General features: G+C 41.0%; 1 pseudogene; it reads left to right on the top strand.

Annotated features, from left to right (window-relative positions):
• Positions 1-12,295: 12,295 nt before the first annotated feature.
• Positions 12,296-14,272, top strand: LOC145417095 (uncharacterized; annotated as a pseudogene).
• Positions 14,273-15,705: the final 1,433 nt, after the last annotated feature.

Genomic DNA, 15,705 nt, shown 5'->3' with positions numbered 1-15,705 from the left:
CCAGTAACCAGAATGTTTAATATTGTATGAACCTACCTCTAAACCCTCATTTTATTCTTCTTTTACATTTATTTCAGTCATTTATGTGCCTTATTGGTGTGATTTGGGTCTTAAATAGGTGCTATGCATGTCCAGAGGGAGTTGTATACGTGTTTCTCTGAGTTAGGGTCCATAAGTACAAGTCCATAAGCTGGGGCCCAATATCTGGACAGGACCAGTATCCAGACCTGCCTATGGCCCTATTACATCGGATACTGGAGGGATTACTGTATATATATGTATATATATATATATATATATATATATATATATCTTAAATGACAAAATGTTAAATTTATGGACCATGTCATTGTAGCTATTGACAATATTTTTGGTATTTTCAATAATGTAAAAATAAGCCACTACTCTCTACCAGATATAGTTAACGTCATGCCAGATATACGTATAATAAGTCAAAGTACCAAAATATGTACATTAGTATCAATAATGTTCCGTTGATCATATTTACCTAAGCTGTGTGCCAAAGTTCATGGAATTGTCATACAGATGGACGGGCCACACGAAAGTTGCATCCAAGCCATGTTGTCCATGCTTACATTATGTTGGGTATGACATTAGATACATAAATAAATGAATCTTCTAGTATTCAAATGTCATAACGACCCCTGATGTTCCAATTCATACCTCCCATTTCTGCAAGAACAACCTGGTTAGCTTCAGCATAAGAACTTACTTTGCACACATCCCAAAGTTCAGTTTCCAATCACGGGTAAATTGTGTCACAATATTCTTAGTAACCCTTGTTGTGGAACAGTTCTGGCCTCCACCATTGCCAATTGCTCTATTTCTGATGGAGACTGAGAGGCCATGGTTTGATAGAGCTATGGGCAATGGCTTGACAGTACGTTGTAGCGATGGTAAAAGCGATTCTTCTAGAGCCTGGGTCTGATGATGTTGCGAGAGAAGCACCTTTATCCTTGCATCTGAGTGATATAGCTCCCTGGATGACTGCAATACACAAGCTTCTGCATCACACCATGACAATATTCCTTCCATCCCTCCATCTTCTCACATATACCCCCCCCCCCTCTCGTCCTCCACTTCCAGAGGCCAGTAACCCTAGCTGTCATTTACAGTATGCCATCAGCCGCACCGCCCTGGTAATTACCACTAGACCGCTGCTGGCTCTGTGCATAGTGATGGCCGGACCTTGCTGGATTAATCACTCACACACGTCCATTCCCTCGTAAATGGTTAGTCCCATTCATTCCGACGCCTCTCTCGTGCTTATTAATGCCTTTTGCGAATTGTTCCTTTCTCATCTTCAGCTGTGTCCATCTGTGTCTAGGCTGCTCATAGTGCTTTGGCCTGTCCCTAGTGGAGCCGTGAACGGAATGTTCTTATTGGTGTCCTTACCATAACACCCACAACTCTGGTAATAACCACTGGACTCTGGCTCTGAAGTGGTGATGGCTTGGCCCTACTGAATTAATCACCCACACACGTCCACTCACTCCTTAATGGTCAGGCCCGTCGTTATGGACGGTGATGATGTGGCAGGTGTGGGTAATTAATACCCTTATGAACAGGAGGAGGAAATTGAGGAAAAGTGGCGAACATGAGGAGAAGACGGAAGGAAAGTGGCGAACAGGAGGAGGGACCGGGGAGAAAGTGGAGAAAGGGAGGAGGAAACGAAGAAACTGTGGGAAACTGGAGGGGATAGCTGGGGAAAGGTTGCAGAAACGGGATGTAGATGTTAGGTGAAAAGTGCCAGGAGGGGTTACATTGCGTTTTCTCTAACCCGACATACATCCCTAGCCTTTCGTAGGTTGGCTAATGTCCAGGCACACTCATATGGAAGGGTTGATTTGACTAGCAACCAAGGAGACACTCCTACTCCACAAAAAAAAAAAAAAGCTCAAAGCAACCAAAACAGCATTCAAGCTGTGTTAATGGTCCAGTTCCGTTATAACAATTTCTCTGCCACAGGGCTTTCAGGAACTTTTAAAATTCATCTGTGGGTGGCAGGAGTAATATATGAAGTTTGTTACTATACCTCATACCAATTAATCTGGCCAGGCATGTATGGCAACACTGTTCCTGCCGAGATTCTGATTGGCTGGAGGTGTTTGTTCGATTTCGTTGTTGCTTAAACCGATATTCTTTTTATTATCAGATATGATACTGAGTTTGTCGACAATACAATCGTCAAAAGCAATAATAAATCCGTTATATACTTATCAACAATGAAATTTTCGTAGGAAGATAGAGATATGAGTCAACAAAGTATTATAACCGTCCAAGTCAAGGTCAGCATTCAAACAATTCCTTTAAATCTCCGACACTCCGTAATATAACAGAAAATTAAGGAAACCTGCTTAATCTAAGCGTTGGTATAACACATTTAAATTTTAAGATCAGTCCGTACTGTGATAATAGAGGATATATAATGAAATAGTTTTCCTTTAGCCTACTTTGATTTCTCGCGATTTTTTCAAACCTCCCTCCTCGCAGAACTCGTCTTTTCATTAGAATTTTTAATTATTCAGAGTTGTGGCAGTATTTAAGGGTGCGGACTGATCTTAAAATTTAAATGTGTGTTACACCACACAGGAGAGATAAAAGAAGATGTGTGGATGAAAAGGTTGCAGACTGAAATCTTAATAAACAAAAATGATGGACAGAGTCAAAGAATAGCATATGAATCGATTAGAGAACTGAGTGGTAATGCAGGTAAACGCAAGGAAATACCAGTTAGAGACAGGGAAGGAAATTTATTGACCAAAGATGGAGATATTAAAAATAGATGGAAAGAGCATTTTGAGACAGTTCTTAATAGACCAATACCACCAGAAGAGGATATACCGTCTGCTAAGGAAGATTTAAATATAGAAACAGGAGAGTTGAGGCTTGCAGAAGTGGAGAAAGCAGTGAAACAGTTAAAGAATAATAAGGCACCAGGGGAGGATGGTTTATTTCCGGAAATGTTTAAAGTGGAGGGGGATAGATTAATAATGATCTTGACCAAGCTATTCAATAAGATATGGGTGACGGGGTTACTACCATCAGTTTGGAAGAATGGTGTAATTGTTAAAGTTCCGAAGAAGGGAGACCTGAGTGAATGTGGTAATTGGAGGGGAATCTCTTTGTCACCGATAGCTTTGAAAGTTTTCAGTAGAGTGTTGTTAAATAGGTTGGAGCCGGTGGTTGAGGGTATTCTGAGGGATGAACAGGCTGGTTTTAGAAAGGGACGTGGTTGCAATGATCAGATCTTTATAGTTAGGCATTTGATGCAGCAAGTTAATGAAATGAGAGTACCGTTAAGTCTTTGTTTTGTTGATTTTGAAAAGGCTTTTGATAGTGTTTCGAGAGAGACTATGGGGAAGATCATGAGACATTATGGAATACCAGAGGAGTTTGTGAGGGTCATTATGAACATGCATGAGGACACATTTTGTAAAGTGATGGTTGATGGTTGTCTGAGTGATTCGTTTGAAGTCAAGTCCGGAGTAATTCAAGGTGGTGTTCTATCGCCTTTACTATTTATATTGGTCATTGATTACATTATGAAACGCGTTGGAACAGAAACCGGTGCAGGTATACTTTGGGGAGAGAACAGGAAACTTTTGGATTTAGATTATGCAGATGATATAGTTTTGATTTGTGATGGGCCAGAAGAGATGCAGAGAGTGTTGGACTGTTTGGTGAGTGAAGGTCGCAAGGTGGGTTTGGTTATTAATTGTGGAAAAACTGAAATAATCAATATGAATATGGAAAATGCACAGGAATGTGTAATTGGAGGTATGGTTGTAAAGCAAGTTGATAGGTTTAAATATTTAGGTACTTACTTAGCCAAGGATGGTTCTTTGAACTTTGAATTCGAGGAAAGGTTAAAGAAGGCTAATCAGGCAATGGGAATGCTTAAAAATATTTGGAATAATAACAATTTCTCTGTGCATACAAAAATCAAACTTTATAAGGTAATGGTTAGGAGTATCTTAATTTATGGACACGAGTCTTGGTACAGCACAGTGACTATGGAAAATAAATTCTTGGTGTTTGAAAATAAAGCACTTAAAAGAATATTAGGAGTTAAGTGGTGGGAAAGGATACCAAATAGTAGAATTAGAGAAATAACGGGAGTGCAGCCGATCGATGAATATGTTAGATTCTCACGATGGAAGTGGCTAGGACATGTGTATAGGAGACAGGGAATAGTACGAGGTACACCAGGGTGGGTGGCACTTGGTAGGAGAGGTAGAGGAAGGCCAAAAGAGACGTGGGTGAGGACAATGAGACGGGAAGCTGGAGATGAGTGTTGGGGAGATCTTGAGGAGTTAGCACAAGATAGGATGTGGTGGTGTGAGTTCATCGATGCCCTATGCATCCCCGAGGGTGCCACAGGAAATGATTGATTGATTGATTGATTGACTCATATCTCTATATTCCTACGAAAATTTCATTGTTGATAAGTATATAACGGATTTCTTATTCCTTTTGACGATTGTATTGTCGACAAACTCAGTATCATAATTGATAATAAAAAGAGTATCAGTTTTAGCAACAACGAAATCGAACAAACACCTCCAGCCAATCAGAAACTCGGCAGGAACAGTGGTGTCATACATGCCTGGCCAGATTAATTGGTATGAGGTATAGCCCTTTCACTACAAGAGGACCTGCATAACATTAACCAGAGTCTTCAGTAACGTGATAAGACTTAATTCACTTGTTCTTCTTAGCGCCTGATGCTTAGCTTTTTCTTATGAGTGGCCTCCCCTCGTCTGGTACAAAAGCTTCTCCTATATCCCATTCAGCACACGATGAGCCTAAACTATGGTACTGTTGCTGCCGCCTGGCATATAAATTCAGTAACCATTCAGTGTATGATAAGGACACACACACACACACACACACACACACACACACACACACACACACACACACACACACACACACACACACACACACACACACACGCACACGCGCACGCGTACGCGCACACACACACACACACACACACACACACACACACACACACACACACACACACACACACACACACAAGCACGCGCATCCTTCATTCCACCAGCGCCTCGTTAGCATTTCCTTAACGTTCTCTCTCTCGCTCCTGAGGCAAAATTGTGGTGGTCATAAGGAAGAGGTCAAACACGTTGGATCTCTGTCCAAGACGGTCAGGGATACGAGTATGGTGCTGTACAAGTTGCTGTAAGTCATTAAGGATTGAAAAGATGTAGGCTTGCTCACGAGGTGGAGCAGTGAAAGGAGAGGAGAGCCAAAGCGGGTGGTGAACACTGAAATCACCCAGAATGGGTATTATATTGTTCTTTTATGTTTGTCTCCTCACTTTATTCTCTTACATTCTCCTTTTCTTCATCACTCGTTTTCTTTCGTCCTTCCTTTCACCACTATCACCATAAGCAACAAGAGGGGTAAGAGGCAAGATGACGCAAGGTGGAGTGGCCTGGAACTCTACTACACCTGTACCAAGTTTATACACAGTTTTCTTTCTTCCTGACTTTCTTTCCTTTTCCTTCTTTTCATGGTCTGGTTCGTTCTCGTTGTCCTTATATTTCTATTTCTTTCTCAGTTTCCTTCATTCTTTCCATTTCTTGCTTTGTCATTTCCTTTCACCTTTTCTTTCTCATTTTCATGTTTCTTTTTCTTTGTCTTCACTTTCCCTTTTTCTTTCTTTTTGCTTTTCTTTTACTCTTTTCCTTCTTTCTTCACTACATACTGCAGCAACAATTGATCAAGACAAGTAGGAGCCAACGTGAAGTAAGGTGGAGCGGCCTGACACTCAAATGTAGTGTCTGGAGTTCCACCCAATGCACTAGGATGCTCCTGTATTGGTCCATCTTATCTCCCATTTTCTTTCTCTTTTTTTTTCATTCAGCTACTGCTGATTCCTGTTCTACTTTAGTTCTTTCTTCTTTACTTCTATTTTTCTCCTCGACACAGGTGTCCATCCACCCCTTGTTGGTTGGCAGATAAAATGAGTACCAAGGGTAACACCTAGGGAAGGTAACTGTGGCAACCTGGATGATGCAGTGGCCTTGTATCCCAGAATATTGGGTGAGTAACCCGCCACAGGCTCAAAGGCCTATGTTTCCGAGATTAACACCGCGGCTAAGCGCCTCATGGAGTCTGCTCCCACCTTTACCTTTTACTTTTACCTTCATTCTCCTTCTTATTCCTTTCTCTGTTATAAATTGTTTTTGTCTTTTACGTTCTTATATCTTAATCATACTTTTTCTTCTACTCTTCTTTTACTTCTTTCACCTTGCTGCCAACTGTTTTCCATTACGTTACAGAATTACAGGTTACAAGATGTGGTAGGTGGTGGCAACCATCATCCATTCACTTAATGTAGTGCTGCCTACTTCTTCCATCCTCTTTCTCATTCAATCTCTGTCTGCCCTCCTCTTTTTTTACTTCTCCCTTTCTTTCTTGTCACATTTTATTGCTCTTCTTTCTACTTTAGGTGACCACACTGTGTGAAGCCTACTTCTTTCATGTAGCTGAGGAACTGTTGACAACGCTGGGTGGTAACCATATAGCTAAATGACGGGGTATGTGGGCCAGGTATCGTGCCCCTTCTAACTGGGTGGAGAAATGCAAATCTGGCATCCACCCAGGAACCAAACCTCCAGACTTTTCCCTGTGTCTCGCTGTGGCGAGGCTCTGTCCTTCGCAAGGGAACATCGATTCACTGCACGAAAAGGCCCTGCAGGGTTGGAGCTTGCCTGCGGGTGATGAGTCTGCTCGGCCATACAGACTGGGCTTGATCAACAAGTTACAAGAGAGGTGGTAGGCAAGAGGAAGTAAGGAGGAGATGAGACTGGGTAGAGATGAACGGCCAGGGTCTCTGCACCAGAGGCCAGGAGTTCAACAGCTGTTGGACGTCTCCTTTTTTTATCATTAATATCTTCCTCACCACCACCATAATCATGCGTATCAGCACCAATAACAGGCAACAACCAGTATCATACCACCACCACAATGATCACCATCATTACCATTTTTTTCCAGTTGTCTTTTCTTCTGCATTATAGTACACCATCACAAGGTACAAGAGAGGTGGGAGGGGATATGAAGTAAGGTGCAGCGGCCTGGCACTCCACTACACCTGGACTGAGTTACAACCTGCATATATTTATTACACTTTTATTATAATTACTTATTTCCTTTCTTATATTGGCTTCTATTTTCCATTTGTATGCCTTTTGTTTTATAATGTTATTTCTTTCATTCTTTCTACCTTCCTTTCCTTTTTTCTCCCTTGTGTTCTTTTTATCCTCTTATTTATTTATCCATTATATAGCCATTTTTTTATTTTTTGGCTTTCTCTGTTATCAATTTTAATTTTCTTGCATTTATTTACTTCTTTCATATTCTCTGTATTTCCTTTCTATTTTCTTTCCTCGTTATATTACAAGCTAAACGAGAAGTAGGATGTGAGATAAAGTAAGGTTATCATCATTATTACTAACAAACATCACTATCATTACCACTTGCACGTTAATCAGCATCATCAGCAGCAGCAGCATTATTCATATTATTATCATTTTCATCAAAACCAGTCTCCATCATCATCACTATCATTACAACCACCATCATTAGGCCTATTCACACAGTCATTGGCAACATCATTAGCCAATCATGTATTGTTTTATCATCAAAAACAACCTACATCATCATCCCCATCATGGCCATTACCTACATTATATCTAGGCCACATCTACAGTTCGTCCACCTCAACATGGGGAAGGGTTTCGTCATTTTGCAGTGAATTTCCCGTACGTGAATTGTAGGTTAAGGCTACTACGGTTCTACATCCTTTCAGTAGCACTTGTTGATGACCAGGACCATATTATAGAGTCTTTTGTTACAGCTAAGCATTAACGTTGGAGACCTAGTAATTTTAGGTTATGTTAAACCGGCGAGAATATAGCAAGACATCCAGTGTTAATCTCTTGTTCTACCTCTGCATCCAGAATTGAGAGATGGCAATTTTGCGCCATGTTTAAGTAAACAGAATATTACACAGTATTCTGGTCTTTATCACTTGTTATAGCTCAAAGATCAAGGTGGAGTGATGGCAGTTTTAGGCCAAGTTAAAATGCGCAGAGTATTAACGCATTATAAACACCCAGGGAGGCAGGAGGCGATATGGAGATAGGTAGAGCGGCCTGGCACTACTATACCTGTCTACACTTCCACATCATACCTTTACACATCCTTTTATACGTGTTTGTTTTCATTCGTCCTCCTATTTTTTTTCTCCTTTTCTTTTTTGGTTTTGAATCCCCCCCCCCCTTTTATTTCCCCTTTTCTTATTTCAGTCTGTATTTTTTTAATCATTTACTTTAGACACTTCTTCTTCCGAAATTCATTTCCCTTTTTCTTTTATTGTTTTTTGTCCTTTTACTCACTGAACAATTATCATTATTTTACAGAGAATGATTTTCAAAATACTGGTAGGTTTTGGAGTCATGGAGATGCATTTTTGAAAGAGAAACTTTTAATTCGAAAGTTTAATCCAGAATTAAATCTTGCAAACAATATTGAGTGGATTGACATGGTTTCTTTTCTGCTTCAGATGTTCATTACTCTTTGTTCCGTTGTCGGTGTCTGACCTGTCCTTTGTTGTCGTTGTACACCTTCCTTTACCAGCCCCATGCAGTACAGGACTCTAGTCTGGTCAGCTTAGTGTTCTGGGAGGGGGATTTTACTTCCGATTGGTGAGTTATATTTTTGTGAATTATTTATATATTTATGCATTTTTGCAGAAGTATTTTCTTCTGTATTTAAACTATAAAAGGACCAATATTTTGTTAATTTTGCGTTTTATATGTTCATGTCTTTTTCTTTTTTCAGATCTCATAAGTTAAGATGCTTAGCACCTCAGTCCACTAGGTCACATAAAAGTGTGTATGATTACACCGATGAATGGGAGGCAGGAAAGACGATATGCACCTCAGTCCACTAGGTCACATACATGCGTGTATGATTATACCGATGAATGGGAGGCTGGAAAGACGATATGCACCTCAGTCCACTAGGTCACATACATGCGTGTATGATTACACCAATGAATGGGAGGCACGAAAGACGATATGCACCTCAGTCCACTAGGTCACATACATGCGTGTAAGACCACCGGTGAATGGGAGGCAGGAAAGGCGAACGGACTAGAATATTTGACAATATGACAGTCAGGCTTATCACTGTATTTTTTGTGAATGTCACTCCAGTTACTTTACACTGTTAGATATTCTCACAATTATTGTCTGTACTAAGTACTGAGATATTTTCATCCTTCATGTTTCTCAGTGATGGCAAGGCGGGAAGAATGACCTGCAAAACAATGCAAGGGTTAGGTTATATATATATATATATATATATATATATATATATATATATATATATATATATATATATATATATATATATATATATATTTTTTTTTTTTTTTTTTTTCACGTGTACCAAAAGTTAACCAGTGATTTCAATTTTTCCCTTTCCCCCTCATTTCTCTCACTGCATCCGAGTTAATACAATTCTTCCCTCATTTCATGTCTTATCATTCACTGGCATATCACTCTGAGTCAAAACAACCATTCCTTTATTCTCAAGTAGCCTTTATTTAGTAGACTTTGCAGCACACGGACACTGGCATTTTACTGGATAAATATCCATGATACTACACTAAAAATATGTAAACAGCAAGTGTAACAATGTTTATATACAATTCTGAAAGTGTATTTTTTCTATTCACACCGGCCGGTGACATGATGGGTGAGGTGAGAGACTACAAATTAATAGACGCTGGATTAGATCGCAGACTTGTAGTTGCTTTACTTTATTAATAAAAATCTTGTGGAATTAGACGCTTAAATACAGCTTCCGTTGTATTAAATTTTGGGTGGCTGGATAGCTCAGTCGGTAAGCTGCTGTATCCACGTACTTACCAGCGCTGGTTCGAATCCTCACAGTTTCTAATTTATTAATAATAATGTTGCAGAATTAGACGCTTAAATATACCTTCCGTTGTATTAAATTTTGGTGCCAGAGTGGCACTTGCTGACCCGTCATTGGCCATCTGGCCGTGCGGGTGGGACTTGCTGACCTGTGACTGGTCTATGACCGTCTGGGTGGGACTTGCTGACCTGTGACTGGTCTATGACCGTCTGGGTGGGACTTACTGACCTGTGACTGGTCTATAACCGTCTGGGTGGGACTTACTGACCTGTGACTGGTCTATAAACGTCTGGGTGGGACTTGCTGACCTGTGACTGGTCTGTGACCGTCTTGGTGGGACGCTGCTGACCTGTGACTGGTCTCTGACCACCGTAATTCACAAACATGAACACACAGCCACCGCCAGGGCTGGGGTCAATTATGAATTGAACTGGAATTGAATTGGAATTGATTAAAAAAAAAAAAAAACTATGAAATGGATTTGAATTGGAATTGATTTAAAAAACAATGAATTGGAATTGATTTAAAAAATTATTAATTGGAATTGAGAAAAATATAAAAATAAAACTAACTGAAATGAATTGGATTTGATATCAATGAACCGATATGAACTGATGACTGAATTGATAAAATATTTTTTTATACTGTTTTACGCGAATTCATTATTGCACAATAATTAACTTACAATATACTCAAATAAACAGTAAAATATACAGTTTGCTGTCACAAAAAAGTTAAAACTATATCAAGTGAAGTAACCGTTTGATTAATGTTACTGGGTAGATTAAAACTGATATTGAGTTGAAAACATTTTAATTGAATGAAATATCGACCATAATAAACTGAACAGAACTGGAACTGAGGATTTCCTTTTGACGATTGAATTGAATTGCACTGGAATTCATTAATTCAAATTATATTCTGAATTAGAATTGAATTGAAATGACAAAAATGAATTGACCCCAGCCCTGGCCACCACAGCCATCCAAACCCTGCAGCCAAACAGCATCCAGAACCACCAGTAGATAGACGCCCCTTAGAATATTCCCTACCCTGAGAGACACGAGTACACCCAGCCAGACTGTGATTCGGCCACCACCCTTCACTGCTACAGTACCAACAATAAATACAACTTACACTGCAATGCACACCAGCACACCACAAAACACCACACACTCACCACGTGCACCACAATATCACAACAGGCACACCTTCAACATAACCTTAACAAAATCTCCAGCTGTCCACTGGGTTCACAACGAGATGGGGAACTACTATCCATTTCAGAGGCGGAGTTGCGCTGTTTTTCGCAAATATCTCCTAAGCGAATCGTTGGATCAGTATGATATTTCAACACCGTACTTTTGACATCCGGGCCTAATTTATGACCCTTAAACCATACTGCTACATATGTTACATTAGGAGTTTACTGAAGGATATTAAGCCTAATCCAGTCATCAAATTTAAGGTGTTATACAAAATCGGACGAGTGCGACTGTGTGGGGTAGCTCCTCCACTAACACCCTGAACAACCCTCTGACCATTCGTTCCCTACCCCCCAATATCGCGTTCACCCCCTCCCCGTTTCCCTCTTCACTCCCAGTCACACCATCCCTCTCCCATCTTTGCACTTCCGTTTTCTTTTTATATTCTAATTGCTATCTATCTATCTATATACCTAGGCTGCTTCCCCCAAGGAAAGGGAGGTAGCCGAGACAGGATGACTCACTCTCCATTTACTCATCCATTCAAACACATTCATTCGCATCTTAGCCCCAAAGGGGAGAACGGACAGATCCTCACCGCACCACACCGCACAAGGGTCAACTGGGCAATGCAATCAGTGACATCCGCAGCAGGGCCCGACAGCAGAACTGGTTTACCCCTGCCACATCATAACAGACCCATCCCCTTACCCGCACCTGACCTGACTAGCTGATTGCATACATAATATTTGAATATGACAGTATGTATATACTTATCATACATTAGTAATATTATTTAACACAGTTACCTACTGTTGTGTGTGGCCATGAAAACCAGAGTGGGTCAAACGACCATAAAATCATTGGCTAATTACGTTGTTATGGCCGTATCATTACCGATGTATCTACGGTTACCAAAAATATGGTCAGTTTTGTTTTTGGGCAACCAAATAAAATCGTTCATGGTTGCTTTATTTGTTCATCTTTTATTTTTAATAAGCAATTTATGCTTTCATTGAATATCCTCAGTCTCCCGTATCACTTCCCCCCTCTCTGAGGTACCCCCCCTTCCCCTTCCCGAGGTTATGACATCAGCAGGTACAGGGGATAGATCATTGACTGTCGAGGCACGCCCACTAACAACAGTATCTACAATGTCTTCCCGTTGCCCCCGTGGATGCAGGACAGCTTTTATCATTCGTCTTGCCACTTTGTTCAAGAGGAAAGCACCCGTGGTCGAACTTACATAAGTTTGAATAGGTGAGTACATAGTTTTGTCCATGTTTATAGTATATGTGCTGTGTTTCTTTGAATACGGCGGGCATAATAACCACCCACTTCACTTTATTTTTTTCGAGCATTTGCTAGACAATGGTATAAAAAGTAAAAATTACACCAAAAATATTCAATCGGTACTGTTGCTATAAAAGTGTATAATAATGTTGGCAGAATCACTGACAAAAAAATCATAATGATCTCATGGATAACAATTATACCAATTATCTTGGAGTCAATTATTTATAGGGGAGAACGAGGTCTCTGGCTGTGAAAGCAAAGTAAGATGCTGCTGGTTCATAAGGCTCTGGGTAAAGATTGAGCCACAAGACCCTTTTCCTTCGAGTCTTTTATGTCTATAATAACCTACCATATTTTGCATTATGCGAGTATTGATGTAATAGACTTTCCTGTGTAAGTGAACTTGCTATCTATATCAAATTTGTTTCTGTTTTATGTTATGTGTACACGTTTCTTAACATATATAACAGTAAGGCAGACTGTATTATGTCGCAATGTCATATTATAGAAGAAATGCAAAATATAACAACACTGATCTTTATGCACACAGGCCTTACGAGCGAGTTGCGAACATCATGGGCACGAGTGTGTCAACAGTGAGGAGCATTGTCAGCAAAGCCGCCACATCCTCCCCTTCCACACCAGCACCACCGTCCACAACCTACACGGGATGCTTCGACAACTTTACTGTCGGTGCAATACGCCGCCACATCCACAGAAAGTGTTCAGAAAGACAACATTTCACACTCAGTGTCATATCAGCTGATCTGAAAACAGCTGGTATTATCCCCGAGGATACCTCTGAAACCACAGTTTGGCGGATCATGCACACCATGGGATTCCGATACAGAGTGTCACAACGCAAGATGTATGTGAGGAAGGAATCGCTGGAGGTGGTGTGTAGTCGGATAGCCGCTCTCCGGGCTCTACAACGCCACCGGAAGGAGGGAAGAACGGTGGTGTATGTGGATGAGACATGGTTTACCACCAGGATGGGCCACAGTAGGGAGTGGGTGGATACCACTCAGGCTCCCATCAGCACCACCTACAGTCATCAGGTACCACCTGGTGAAGGGGAGCGATTTGTGGTGGTCGCAGCTGGCATGGACGAAGGTTTTGTTGACGGTTCCTACCTGTGCTACCCAGCCAAAAGTAACCAGGGTGACTATCATGGGGAAATGAACGGAGAACTGTTCCAGCTATGGCTAACAACGCAGCTCCTTCCGTCACTGCCAGACCCATCGGTGCTTGTACTGGATAATGCACCTTACCACAGTCAGCTAACAGAGGAGAGTCGATGCCCTACCACAGCCACCAGGAAGGCGGACCTCATCAGATGGCTGGAGCAGCACAAAATTTCCATCCCACCTGCTGCCACTCGCCCTGAGCTGCTGCTCCTTTGCCAGCAGAACCGCCCACAACTCCAGTATAAAATCGACAACACCATCCGTATGTGGGGCCACGAGGTCATACGGTTGCCACCTGGCCACCCAGAACTCAACGCCATCGAGCATGTATGGGGCTGTATGAAGCGCCATGTGCGCTCCACACTACAACGGTTTACCCGGACGGACCCACAGGATAGATTGGAGGAAGCCAGGCATATGGTACACAAGGACGTGTGGACGGTGGCTGTTCAGCACTCCCGCAAATTTGAAGAAGAATACTGGAAGACTGACAACATACACGAGGGAGTGGAACCCATTATTATCAACATCGCCAGTGATGATGAAGATGATGACGTCTTCTTTGACAGTGATGTTTAATAAATTTTGTTATATTGTTTACATAGTTTTATTCCTACAATATGATATATTGCTCCAACTTAATAAATGTAATGGAATGTATGTAAAAGTATTTACAATAAAATGACGATGTATGTATGTATATATTAATGAATATTACGCATCATATACAATAGAGCATTGGAGTTTATAATTTTGTAATAATATAAATAGAGACAGGTAAAACAATATATATCAACTGGACCATGTTCACATTCTAGGATGAATACACAGTATTGTAATAATAGTAATAACTTCTACGAGAAGGTTCAGGCAACAAGTGATACAATTTGTAGTTCGTGAATTTCAATGGTTGACCATAAACACTGCAAACATATAGGCATAGCTTCTATTACATGTACGTAATCATCCTGATGTACAGTACTTTATATGCAAAATACGACTTGCATCCATTGCAAATAATCATATCAATAACTTGGATGGGTGACCGCCTGGGAACACCAGATGCTGTTGGCATCCCTACGTGTCAAGTGGGGTTGGTGGAGGATTAGTGCCCCTCCCTGTAAAACAATTAACTCTAAGCCCTTGGCCACCCCGTCTGGGATACATGGCGTCTGGCAATGAATGAATGAATGAATACGTCTACAACTACATAACATTCTTACATTATAATACAGTGCTGGGATAATGAGGGAGGGACACAAGAGTGATGAAGGAGGCGAGGAGCTCGGGGAGAATAGGAGGGATAACGAGGACGAGAAGGGGGAGAAGTAGGGGTAGTTAAGGAATAGTTTGGGAGGGTGTTGGGGGCGCAACACTTTCCTTCGAATGCGTCAACATGACTAGTCGACTTTCTGTTATTTTTCACGAGTAAACTCCTCACATAACATAAATAGCAATATGGTTTAAGGGTCATAAATTAGGCCCGGATGTCAAAAGTAGTGTGTTGAAATACCATACTGATCCAACGATTCGTTTAGGAGATATTTGCGATAAACAGCGCAACTCCGCCTCTGAAATGGAGAGTAGACTAAATGTAAAATCCACTAATTATTCTGCACCCACTGACATACCTTACACACCACCATACTTTACCACTTGGGTCATAACTCATTTTATTAATGAAATTATTATTTCCACGTAAGCATGGCATTGTTGATGCCACAGCTATATCACCCACCACTACTGCCACCCTGCCCCATCATCCACCAGCATCTCTGCCTCTCCACGTGACAATCAAAGGGGCGAGAAGTGGGTGAAGGCAATAGGCTGAGATGGTGGTGGCCGGTGAGGCAATGGGTGTGATGGTCCTGAAGTGGCCTGCATGAACTGAAGTGGCCTGAATAGACTAAAATGACCTGAATGGACTGGAATGAATGTATTGGACTCAAATAGTATAAATGAACTAGCAACCTAAATGGTTCTAAAATGAATTAGATAAACCTAAATTGACC

This window comes from Coenobita brevimanus, chromosome 109 (genome assembly GCF_032717465.1).
Source record: "Coenobita brevimanus isolate Jiangsu-jjx chromosome 109, ASM3271746v2, whole genome shotgun sequence".
NCBI lineage: Eukaryota > Metazoa > Arthropoda > Malacostraca > Decapoda > Coenobitidae > Coenobita > Coenobita brevimanus.
The sequence above is the reverse complement of the archived record's forward strand: the minus strand, read 5'-3'. Positions and strand labels throughout refer to the sequence as shown.